The sequence below is a fragment of the Tiliqua scincoides genome, chromosome 8, assembly GCF_035046505.1.
Source record: "Tiliqua scincoides isolate rTilSci1 chromosome 8, rTilSci1.hap2, whole genome shotgun sequence".
In the NCBI taxonomy this organism is placed as follows: domain Eukaryota; kingdom Metazoa; phylum Chordata; class Lepidosauria; order Squamata; family Scincidae; genus Tiliqua; species Tiliqua scincoides.
In genome coordinates, this window is record NC_089828.1 from 51,293,519 (window position 1) to 51,305,872 (window position 12,354).

The following is a 12,354-nucleotide window of genomic DNA, read 5'->3' on the forward strand; positions in this document are numbered from 1 at the left end:
AGCTGTGCACTAGAACATGCATGTATTGCCAAGGTCTTGATTGATGCACACTGTACCCACCAAAATTTAACACAAAATGTGTAAAAGAGGTCACCCAAAGAGAGAAAGCATTAAAAAATAATAACAAAGTACACTAAGAGTATACTAAGGGTACAACCCAAAGTGTGGAAGTGTGAATTATTTATTAGGAAAAACAATTATTATTAGGCAAAAATTAATTATAAGACAGCAACTGTTACCCTGCACATGCCCAATCTCGTCTGATCTCGGAAGCTAAGCAGGGTCAGGCCTGGTTAGTACTTGGATGGGAGACTGCCTGGGAATACCGGGTGCTGTGGGCTTATACCATAGTCTTTCGAGACTGAAGCTTGCCAACCAATTATTAGGCAAAAACAAACTAACAAAAACACACACACCCCCCGAATCCAACCCATTTAATCCAGAAAAAAATGGGCTTGTAAGATTGCAATGTCAGACACAACTTGGGCTGCCACTGTTTTAATGCATCTCTATTAATAAAAGAGGACTGTAGACTCTGAGTTCAATTTCTTAAGCCAAAAGTGGGAGGGGTGAGAAGAGACTGGACTATCAACACAAGGAGGGGAAACACAACCATAAACATTGTTAATATGGCTAAAAGAAAACCTGGTAACTCTGGAGCCAAAAGTCTGTGGCTCAAGTGGTGGTGGTGGTGGGGGGGGGGAACTGGAGAGAAGGTAGACAGGGATCTGCATTTTGGGAGATTAGCTGCATGGAAGCTAAAAAGGAAAAACAGTTGTAATGGGGAAAAACTTGCATACACACCAAGACTACATTCTTGGGTTGTCTCTATGGTTGGCAACCTTCAGTCTCGAAAGACTATGGTATAAGCCTACAGTACCTGGTATTCCCAGGCGGTCTCCCATCCAAGTACTAACCAGGCCTGACCTTGCTTAGCTTCCGAGATCAGATGCGATCAGGCATAATAGAATGGGGGTGAGGATTGCCTAAATGGAGAACCCTTTCATAAGAGGAGGGGCAGAGAAGCCTCCCCAAGGAGAGGAAGGCTGCAAACCCCCCCCCCAGGAGACTGCATTTATAGCAGCTCAAGCAAGCTTCAGACGGAGAAAATTGTACAGGGGTCTGCCCCAAAAATTGATGCAGGGAGAGAGGAAAAAGAGGAGGGTAAGAAAAAAAAAATAGGCAAAGTTGAAGAATTTTAAGGCAATGGATGCCTTCTCCCATGTGCCGAACCAGGCATTCACCTGCTGCATAGGAAGAGAAATGTTTACCCGTCTCTCTGGGGTCTCGTGCCCAAGAAAGGAGTACCAAATTTTTGTGCAAAACAATTTTTCTGCCAAATAATTCATATGTAGGAAAAGTGACCAGGGCACTCTCCTTGATCCTTCTTTTTGCCTGCTCAGCACCCCTCCTGGGTTCCTTTTATCTTTCTAATTGCACAAGGAAGGAAATGGAAACTGGGGATTTAAATTCTGGAGCTGGAGACAGTGGCTGGAGAGAGTTCTTATGCAGCGTTCCTGAGATACAGGGCACCTACACCCCCCACCCCCCAGCAGCAGTGCAAAAAGCTGCTCCTTTTCCTTCTTGGGTTGCTGGATTGGAAAAAGAGGAGAAAACCGGGTAGAAGAGGAAATGCAGGGAGAGTGGTGTTGAGACGCTCTAGCCCGCCACTCTTCTCCTCGCCACTTCCTCTTCTGCTGTCCTCTTCCTCCTTTTCAAATGCCTTGTGCCGTGGAGGAGCTCTTCATGTGGCAGCGGAGGACAGGTGTGGCAGCAGTATTTGGCTCCTCACCTCCAGTGCACGGAAGTCTTTGGCTGCCTCTGATGATTTCCTCCTGGGAAAGGGTGCGTGTTGAGGTGGGAGCAAGAGAAAGTGGGCAGGAGATGGCCCTGAGCTGGTGTTCAGGGTGGGAACGTCAGCCTCGCGCCCCCCCCCCCCACATCTCAGCACAGGAAGCAGAATTTGTTGCCTTCTTTCATTCTTAAGCATGGCTCCTTCTAGCATTTCCTGTCCACAGTGTCACAAACCTGCATATAGCCACCTGACGTTGCATAATCCTTTGTGACTCTTCTGTTTGACTGGTCCGAGTTGCCTCCATTTCTAAAGAGCGGGGTTGCATTAAGCGATCTTTGCTTTAACTCCAATACTGAGTGTTCACTGACCATATGTCCCGTGCCAAGGAACTTGGACAAGCTGTTATTGTGTCAGTTTCATAGCCATGTTTTGCTGTAAATATACACAGCCCAGTCTCTTTTGTTAGAAGACCAGTGTCAGTAAGCTGTGTTTCTAGAGGAGAGGCTGAAGTGGTGCAGTTTTGGGAGGACCGTACCACATCTTTATTAGTTGTTTATGAGTTTTCTGCACAAGCTGGAGAATATTGCATGGCCTTTGCTCTTGAAGGGTTTGGTAGCATAATTTAGCAAGGTCTCATGCTTATCTTTCGGAAAACAAGTCCTTTTGCCCAACAGTTCCTCAGCCTTCCTGTTTCTTAGCACGTTGAAAGTCGTCTTCTTTAGTTCTCATTGGAACTCAGTTTCCCAGTGCAAGCCTTTGAATTCTGTTTGTTTTTCCATTGTTTGGTTCAATCTGAATTTCTTCCATTTTAAGTTTCAAGCCTTTATAGATGCTTTGGACAAGTGTCTGCTTTCTTGAGATGAGGGGAACTTGACTTCAGTGCTGTAGAGTTGGAACTGGGCCGCTCCTTTGCTTAATCCTTCCAAATACAACAATGTAAACTGATGTTTCTCAAAGTTTGTCCTCTGCTGTACCACTTCACATGGTCCACCTATTCTAAGTACTACCAGAAGTAACTGGCAATGACATCATCACTAGTTACTTCTGGATTGGGAGGCCAGATGCAATAAACACCAGTAAGAGTCTCAATGTGGACGGGAAAACCTTTTGAGCACAGAAAAGCATGCTTTGGAACTCTGCCTGCTGAGCCTCCTACCACTATTTGTTATGTTGTGTTCCTGGTTACACTGCCGGGCGGCAGGTGTCCAGGAATCCTGTGAGTACCACCTCAAGGACCACTGGTGGTACCTGTACAACTGGTTGAGAAACAAAGGTGTAGACTGAGGCATTTTGATCTCTATCTGTATAGTGTAGATTAAGTGTGCTGTCGAAAGTCCCCTGTACAGCAAGCAAACTCCAGGTGACTCGAGCAACTGAGCCAATCTACATGCATCACAGAAAAAAGCAATCCTGCCTTGCACTTCTTTTGATAGCACAAGCCAATCTGATATGGAAGAGAAGTCTTGTCACATTTGAAATAACATGAAACTGGAGGCAATCTATATTTTAAGCAAATCACATGATAAGCAACCCAACTTTGCTTCTACAGAAGACTAAAAATACCTGAAGTGCTAACTCTCTTCTTGCTGTCCCTCTTCCTTTGTTATCTCATGTAGCTAGTCTTCCCTGCCCTTTCCAACTGCTAGAGAAGATTAGATTAACTGCATGATTTGGCGGAAGGCCATGGCTTTGTGAAAGAGCATTTGCTTTGCGGGCAGAAGGTCCCAGACTCAATCCCTAACATCTCTGGTTACAAAAGAGAAAACTTTCTGTCTGAAACCCTGTAGAACAGTGTTTCTCAAACTGTGGGTTGGGACCCACTAGGTGGGTCGTGAGCCAATTTCAGGTGGGTCCCCATTCATTTCAATATTTTATTTTTAATATATTAGACTTGATGCTACCATGGTGTGTGACTGCATTTGGGGAAATGCTACAGACCTGGGGCAGATGCTCCCTGGGGCATTTGGTGGGCCGCTGTGAGATACAGGAAGCTGGACTAGATGGGCCTATGGCCTGATCCAGCAGGGCTGTTCTTATGTTCTTATGTTCATTAAGGAATGAATGTCTTGGGCCAATCCTTCCCCGATTAGGAAACAGCTGCCCTTTGACTACCTCTCATCAATAAAGGGCCTTTGGAAGAGACACCACCATTGTTGGTTTGCTTCATTCTGTTTTCTCTCGAAAAGGAAGCCAATATTGAACCAAGCGATAAAAACGCCTGTAAAAGGCGAGTGGCACTTTTGAAGCTATTGTTCGGCTCTGTCCTTTGGTGAAGACACTGTGTCCAAAGTGTGACAATGTTTGTTGCTCTGATGCTTAAGCATGCTGGCTGATATTTGCTGCGTCACACAATGGCCGTTCCAACGACATGCTTTTGGCAGTCGCCTTGATTGTGTTGAAAATGTTGTGTCTGTGGAGGGATTCCATAAGACTACAAAGCAATATTAGGACTACCTTGATGCATTAGATAAAATCTATCAAGTCCAGTGGTTTTTAGCACAGGGACCAACTTTTTAGAATGGCAATGTGTTGGATCCCACTGGAAATGAGGTCATTAACCTGGAAGTGATGTCATGGCTGAAAGTGACATAATCAAGTGGGAAAAATTATTAATAACCCCATACAACAAAATCAAATTAAGTAAGTAAATTAAAAGTTTGCCATAAGTTTAAAAATTTATTTAAAATAAAGAAGAAGCCTCCTAACTGTCCCAAGCAGTTGCTGATCTGTTTAAAAATTTTCCCAAACATCCCAAAGGCTGCGATCCTATCCACACTTACCCAGGAGTAAGCCCCATTGACTATCATTGTTAAAAGCATATATATGTTAAAAGTATAGATCTGTAACATTTCCCCAAATGCAGTCATATAGTAGCATATGGTAGCATCAAGTCAAATATATTAAAATTAAAATACACACTGAAATGAATGTGAAATGAATACCCACCTGAAATTGGCTCGCGACCCACCTAGTGATTTGAGGAACACAGATCTAGTTCAATGTTCTGGTTCCATTGTAGATTGTAAGCTCTTTGTTAAAGGGACCTATCTATTTGCATTAAAGTGCCAAGTCTGTTGATGATGCACTCTCTCTCTCTCTCTCTCTCTCTCTCTCTCTCTCTCTCTCTCTCACTCTGTGGTGAGCCCAGAAGGATGAGAGAGACCATGTGAGAGACCTGGGGTACCAGTTTCAGTTCTGCAACAGAAGCCTGTGTGAGCTGTTAGGCCTGAATGATCTCAGGCCCTAAACAGCCTTTAACCCAGAAGTACTAAAAACTTTAGAAGCCTGCATATAAATTGTGCTTGGTTTTTTCCTTTCACCATTCTAAGTATATGAACCAGACTTCCCTAAAGAAGAGTTAGCAATGAATCTTCTTATCAGATTTGTGGTATGATACCATTCTCATAGGTCAATCTGTATATCTGCCTATCTTTTTGTTTTAGTTTTAAAATTTATATCCCCATTTATCTCAGTATGACATTGACTCAGAACTGTTAACAGCAAATAAAAATGCTACATATCGCAACAGCAAGAGATACATCATAAAACACCAGCAATAAAACGATGCATAGAAAAGTGCTTGACTAATTTATTTCAAGAAGAACAAGAATAAAGTCACACAACAGGAGTCCTTAAAATTGAGTCAGCCAGACCCAAAGTCCTTATGAAAAGTCAAGTCTTGTCTGATGCTTGAATTGAAGGGCAAAGAAGTGGCATACTTAGCTTCTCTGGGGAGGGCATTCCATTAAATTGGTGCCACCACTGTTAAAACCCTGCACTTGGCAGACTCCTGCTGGATCTTATTTGGTGGACATGAAGGTGTTGGCATGATGGCTGATGCCATTCGTGCCAGCTGTTCGGCAGTAATGAACATGAAGATGGCATGAAGGCTAATAATCAATTATAGGCCTTTTCTTTGAATTTGTCCAGTGTATCCCCAGTGTCTGGTATGCAGAGGTAGACTGCCTGTGAATATGGAGGTTCCATTTAGGCAGCATTGATAGACCTCTTTTGTGAATTTGCCCAGTGCTGGTTCCCACTTGCTTATACATTATTCCGCCATGTCACTCAGTGACTTGCAGCTGAAGCCATGAACTGCCCCCAACGCAATGCATTCCATGTGCAGGTGACATCCAGTAGCCAGTGTAGTGTTGTGGCTAGTGCAGAACCAGAGAAGTGAATCCTGACTTCATGCCCCCCCCCCCGCCACATAGCTTGTCCTGTTTTCCCAGCTTTTGTTTACGTCCAAGCTTTGTTCCCTGTCAGGTTGAGTGCTCCGCCCCCCTCCAGCTACGCCACCGATCTGATCCTCTCTTTACACATCCCTAAAGGCTCCGCCCCCTTCTCTGTGTTGTCTGTGTGTTAACATGCCCTGTTTTGTGTATGTCTGTGTGTGTTAAAAGTCAAGCATCCTTAGGTTAAAAAGAAGTGGTCGAAAACACATAGTGTTCCTGTGATCAATAGTTCAGAATGAGCTTTCCTAGCATGGAAAATGAACATAGGGGGGTGAAGGGGCCAGGCCAGAACAATGGCTTGCCCCCTCTATTGCTGGACTCTGGCTGGCTTTCCACATACCATGTTTCCAATGAGGTCACTGGCATCTGTCAGCGACAGAACTGGGGTGAGGGGAAGAGAGTTTGTAACCTGATCCAAAATCAATAGGACAGACTTCTGAGAAAATACGTTTTGTGTGGGAACATTAAGGTGAAGCCATGACTGCTTTTTCAGGACTCTAATATGGAGAACAAGGCTTCCACCTACCCAGGCAATACTCTGTGACCCATAACACAATAGTATGCGTTAATGGAATGTGGCAGCATTGCGTTTTTGCATGTGTGTGAACATGGATGTGATTTTGTGTCCAGCTTCTGCAGGGCTGGCCCAAGACCTTTTCTTGCCTGAGGCCAAAGCCAGCGGGTCACACACAGTGCTCTCAGTGCCCGAATGCATCCCACCCCCCCGATTGTCCCCCTGCTCCACCCCCTCTGCTCCAGCTAATCTGAATGTGGAAGGAGAGAGGGGGACCCAGTGGCAACAAGCAACTGGCAACGGCTCACCCTCTCCCTGGGTAAATAGGGGAGTGTGACACGTGGTGGCAACAGCAGCTGTTCCTCCTTGTCCTTGGAGGGTAGGAGAAGGACAGAGGGCAGGACCGACCTGAGGGCAATTAGACCCATTGGGTCAAACTGAGGCCCTCACTAGGGTGGAGCGCCCCCCAGCTGCATCCTGCCTGTTGCTCTGTAGCTGATACTCCAGCAAGGAATCTTCCGTGCCAAAGCAGGAGTGCGCAGTGAGGGGGGCATTGCTGCTGCGCGGCCCTCCCTCCTCCTTCCTCTGGGTCTGATTGGCTTGAAATCCCCCCTAGAAGTAGTTGGCAGTGATGCCACTGCCAGGTGCTTCGCCATTGTCTCTCATCTTGGTACCCCCCCCCAAATGTTTTTCATTGGGCCTGCAGTTCTCAAGGCCAGCCCTGATGGAGAGCCATGGGTCCCATATGACTGTGCCTTCTTCCGCCTTCTTCCCTGTTTGCCCCACTGTAGAGTAGAAGAGTTTGGAAACTGTCCCTTATTTTACTCAGCCCATTGTTTTCAGAAAGGCTTAGGCTGTAATCCTGTCTCACTGGAAACCAACACCACTATGTAGGAGTCCTGGGAGCAGCTGTGCCCACTGCCCACTCCCCTAATACTCAGAGCTGAATAAGTTCTTGGACCGGCTGAGCCTCTGAGCTCCTGCTCTGAGATGTGACTTCTAGAGGGAGAGAGACTGGGGAGGGAGTTGAACAAACATTTCACGAGGCATTCTTTACAGACAGTGATTTGCCAGCGGCAAGGCTTGGACAGCAGAAACTGTCCCCGGGAAACAGGGGTTGATGTGGACGCAGAAGTGACCCAGGCAAGTGAATCTAATCCTGCCCCAAACCCACGACTCAGCAGTTCTTTGGAAAGTCCTGTTTGCAGACATGAAGGGAATGGGAAAAGGTCAGGCTGCGGCTTGCAGCAGGCTAAGGAGAAAACTCGCTCGGCTCACTCATTAACCACCATCGCCAGAAGCAAAAATGCAAGCTGGAGAGGGGAAAATACTCTGCAGACTTTAAACTGACAGCACCTTGCGGGTTCAGACAACACCACAAGACTTTTTCTGTCCCACTTCTTTTCATCTCTTTAGCAAGTTCACAGCGTGACCTTCCTGATTTGGAAGCTGCGCATGGATGGGAATTTGAGTCCCTGTTGATCCTGGTTTCAATCCCCGTCGGGCTTGAAATATGTGAATTTGTAGTAATGGCAAGAGTGTTTCTGCACATGTGCCGAGTGCTCAGGCAGCCCTTCTAGAAGTGGGGGCAGGGGCACGTTTATCTGCCTGCAGCTAAGTGGTAGGGAGCACACTGTGGAGAAAGTGGACAGGGAGAAATTTGTTTCTCCCTCTCTCGTTATACAAGAACTTGGAGACATTGGATGAAGCAGATTGGCTGTAGATTCGAGGCAGATGAAAGAAAGAACAGCTTCACACAAGACAGTTAATGTACAGTAGTGTTTCTCAAACTGTGGGTTGGGACCCACCTAGTGGACCCACCTAGTGGGTCGCAAGGCAATTTCAGATGGGTCCCCATTTCATTTTAATATTTTATTTTTCGTACATTAGACTTGATGCTACCATGGTATGTGACTGCATTTGGGGAAATGTTACAGACCTGTGCTTTGAACAAGCCACTGTGTATATTCTTTTAACAATGGTAGTCAATGGGACTTACTCCTGGGTAAGTGTAGGTAGGATTGCAGCCTAGGATTGTTAAAAATGTTCCTGCTTGATGATGTCACTTCGGGTCATGACATCACTTCCGGTGGGTTCTGACAGATTCTCATTTTAAAAAGAGATCATCTTGCGTCCACAAGATGAGGTGATGGCATCTCAAAAGGGGATTCACGTAATTCATGGAAAATCAGTCCTATCACTAGCTAGTGGTTTTCCGGAGTGGGGCAAGAGCTGTTGCTTTCATGTGTCTGTTGACAACTATGGGAAACAAAATGTTGGACTAGATTGATCTGACCCCGCAGGGCTTTCCTTTTGCTTTTCTTATACTCTTACTAGCTAGAGCAGTGATTTTCAAGTGCAGCTCAGAGCTGGCGGAGGAAGAGGGACAGACAATTTGTTACTACAGACATTTATCCTGGAAACCAAGCCACAGAACCTGGACAGGTTTTTCAGTAATTTGCAACGCCGTGCTCCAAACTCTTGTGGCATGCCTGCAGACATTTTGCGACACACTAGTGTTCCACAGCGCACCGGTTGAAAACTGCTGGCTAGAGTGTTAGACTTATGAGCGGATTAATTCTATGCTCATTTAGGGCTGAATCCTATCCTACCTCAGTGAACACTGATGCTGAATGTCACAAATGTGCCATAAGGCACATCCGCAACACCCAGGGAGGAGGGGCTGCCACTGCTAGACCAGCACTAGTTGGTCAGTGCTAGGCTAGTCAGCCAGGCCAGCGCTGAGTGGAGATGCTGCAAGAGTGCCCAGGGGTCCCACAGCCGGGTGGCGGTGTGGATTTTTGGGGTGGGGGGGCATTCCAAGGGAGGGTGGGGTGGGTGAAGAACCGGTACGGAGGTGTGTGTGGGACAGGTGGAGCCCTGCTCCACTGGTTCCTATCATCCACGTTGGGCTTTGCAGCCTGACATGGAGATTCTCCAGTCTGTGCCGGCAAAAGCTGGCCAGACTCAAGTAGCCCCATTGTGGAGCCTGTGTCCGTACTTGGGATATGGGGATGAACATCCCCTTGGGATAAGGAGACCCAGATGCCTCCGTGGAGCCACAGGATACAGTGATTACCATTTTGGTGCCAGTGCACCCAGTGGCTCCACCAGGGATAGGTTATTGGAATACCCTTGAGCTTGGGCCAGTCACATCTCAGCCTGTCCTATTCCACTAATTAATTAGTTACATTTTCATCCCATCCTTCTTCCAAGGTCTCCTCCCTCCCTCACAACTACCCTGTGAAGCAGACTAGGCTGAAGGAGATTACAGCTGGTCCAAGATTGCAAGTGTTCCAAGAACCCTGGTCCAGGGACCATCATGTCTGAGTTGGGATTTGAACCCAACTCTCTCTCATCTGACACACTGACGACCACACCACACTGCATTCTCATGATGGTGGTGACAGAGATGACACTTCCTGTACGTCATGTACCTGAGCTCCTTGGAGGACGAGTGTTCACGAATGTAAATTCACTAAAAATAAAGACCTATTCTTAGGTTTGTGCAAGATGAAATTGCAAAAACAAAACAAACCCACAAAAAGCAATCCCAGTATATTTTTAGAGAATTTGTTATGGTTAATCTCCTTTAGCACACAGTAAATTTAGAAATATCAGTGGCGGATATCAAGATAAACAACAAGAGAGGTTTATTGTTGTTATAAAGCTCTCTATGCCCTCTTGGCATCTGCCTGGCATGTGGCTGGTCACTGTTAAAAGCAGAACACTGGGCTAGAAGTACCATTTGGACGGACCAGTTCTGATAAGGATGGAGTCTCCATATTCAGAAGCAGTGAAACTTAGCCCAGCTGATACTGAGTCTGAATAACTGGAGAGGGACACTGCATTCTTTAAACCCTGCTTGTGGGCTTCTCAGAAGCACGTGGTTGGCCACTGTGGGAAGATGCTGGTCTAGATGGGCCTTTGGTCTGATTCAGCAGGGCTCTTCTTGTAGATATGGCCTTTCAGGGCAAGGCTATGCGTTGCTGGCAGGTTTGTGTCATGGTGCTCAGCACCTCTGAGTCATCCAGAATTTCCTACCCTTAAATTGACCCTAAACCTGTCTCCTGGGCGGATATGCTTCAGACTGGGCTGGTTTTGAGCACCTTGCCCATTACCTGCTCCCTGACACAGCGGTGTCACTAGGGGTTTCATCACCTGATGCAGGAGGCCAGCAGATCACCTCTACAATGGACCTCCTCCCATGCGGTGAGTGGGACAACGCCCTGGGCAGTGGGCATGGTGATGTATGCCCTGCTGGCTTTTTGGCTATAAATTTTGATAGAATAGAGATATTATGGTTTGTTTCATTGCATTCTGCAGAAAATTACGCATCAGTTGATATGGAACATAATGGTATTATTTGAAAATACCAAGATTTAAAAAATTTGGGCAGTAGTGATGTCAAACCCCCCCCCCCTTGTGCAGCACCCAGTGCGGCCCACTGCCCTGACATCCTTTGAACCACAAATGCCAGGAACTGAACCGGAGACATTCTGCATGCAAAGCTTACGCACTGTCTAATGCTTGTTGTGAAATTGCCCTCCCAAACATGGGTCAGACTTTTCTGGTGCTCGAAGGGGGTAGCTGTCTCTTCTTGCAATTGAGGCCTGCACGTGTCCTAAGCTGTTACCGGTCTTTAATAATAGCCCCTTTTCAGTTTCCTTGGTTAATGTTTACTTCTATCTAGAATACTCCAATCACAAGGTTCATCTGTTAATGTTTATTACAACCCTTTTAGAACATAAGAACGCCATAAACCACAGGAAAAGTGTGACAGTTGTTTTCCAGTGCATAGCTTTGGGGAAAAAAGACATTGGGCACTGAAATATGCAAGGATGGGAGCTTTTCATTTAATGTGGATATCCTTAGCTTTCACTTAAAATATTTCTAGTCCTCAAGGTTAACGAATGACAGAAAAGTCTAGTCTCACACATAGATTGAAGGAATGAGTCTGTGCAACCAACAGTGTAAAGATAACATATGGTTGATTGGATAATTCATATTTCCAAAGTTGATCCATCTAAAGTTTTATTGTATTGGGTTTATTGTATAAACCCAGGTTTTATAAATTTTGGGCGATTGTGGCCTCTAAATGCACTTACATGCGCCATGCGAGAGGTGCGTGCCTATCTGTTGTGTGTGATTTAGATCACATCGTGTCCTTTCCTTTTCACATATCCATGTGCATGGACATGGAAAATTGGTCGGAAATGGCCATTGGTGGAGTTTGAACCTGAATTCTCCCTTGACCTGATGACCAATTCATTGTCTGCTTGACCACACCAGCTCTCCTCTCCTTCCTAAAGATTGTGGGGTTAATGTTAAATTTTTTGAAAATACTTTTGTATCTCTGCCAGTATATACAACCACAGGGGATATTTACTCTTGGGTCATTTTTCCTGGTCCAAGACAAACATCCCCAAACCTTCTGGATTTTACTAAACAATACTGATAGATCAGATAAGGAAATTTAAAAAAAAAAATCATAAACATGCTCCTTAGGGATGTAAGTCTGATTTATTCATTTCAGGGATGACCAGCCAGCTACCTTTAGGCTGGATTTGATCCCGAAAGCCAACCTCTGTGTCCCCTGGGTGCCAGACAAAATTTCAAGCACGTTGAATGACAGTGTGGCAGCTGTTTCACTCATAAGTTAAACACAATAAAAATGTTTTCAAGCCAAAAATAGTCCTCACTTTAACGTTGCACCGCTCACAGGAACTTCAGCTTGTATTGCCCTGATTATGTGCTCCATCAGTTATGGGACCAGATTTATTACAGAACTAAGCATTTGCATGGAGATT

The 12,354-nt window shown here is 45.7% G+C and overlaps 1 protein-coding gene and 1 pseudogene across 1 annotated transcript in view; one reads left to right on the top strand and one right to left on the bottom strand.

Moving 5' to 3' along the window:
* The window catches only part of CA4 (carbonic anhydrase 4), a 34,947-nt gene that overhangs the window by 21,584 nt on the left and 1,009 nt on the right, over positions 1 to 12,354 (bottom strand). The window lies entirely within an intron of this gene.
* Positions 225 to 341, top strand: LOC136659759 (5S ribosomal RNA; annotated as a pseudogene).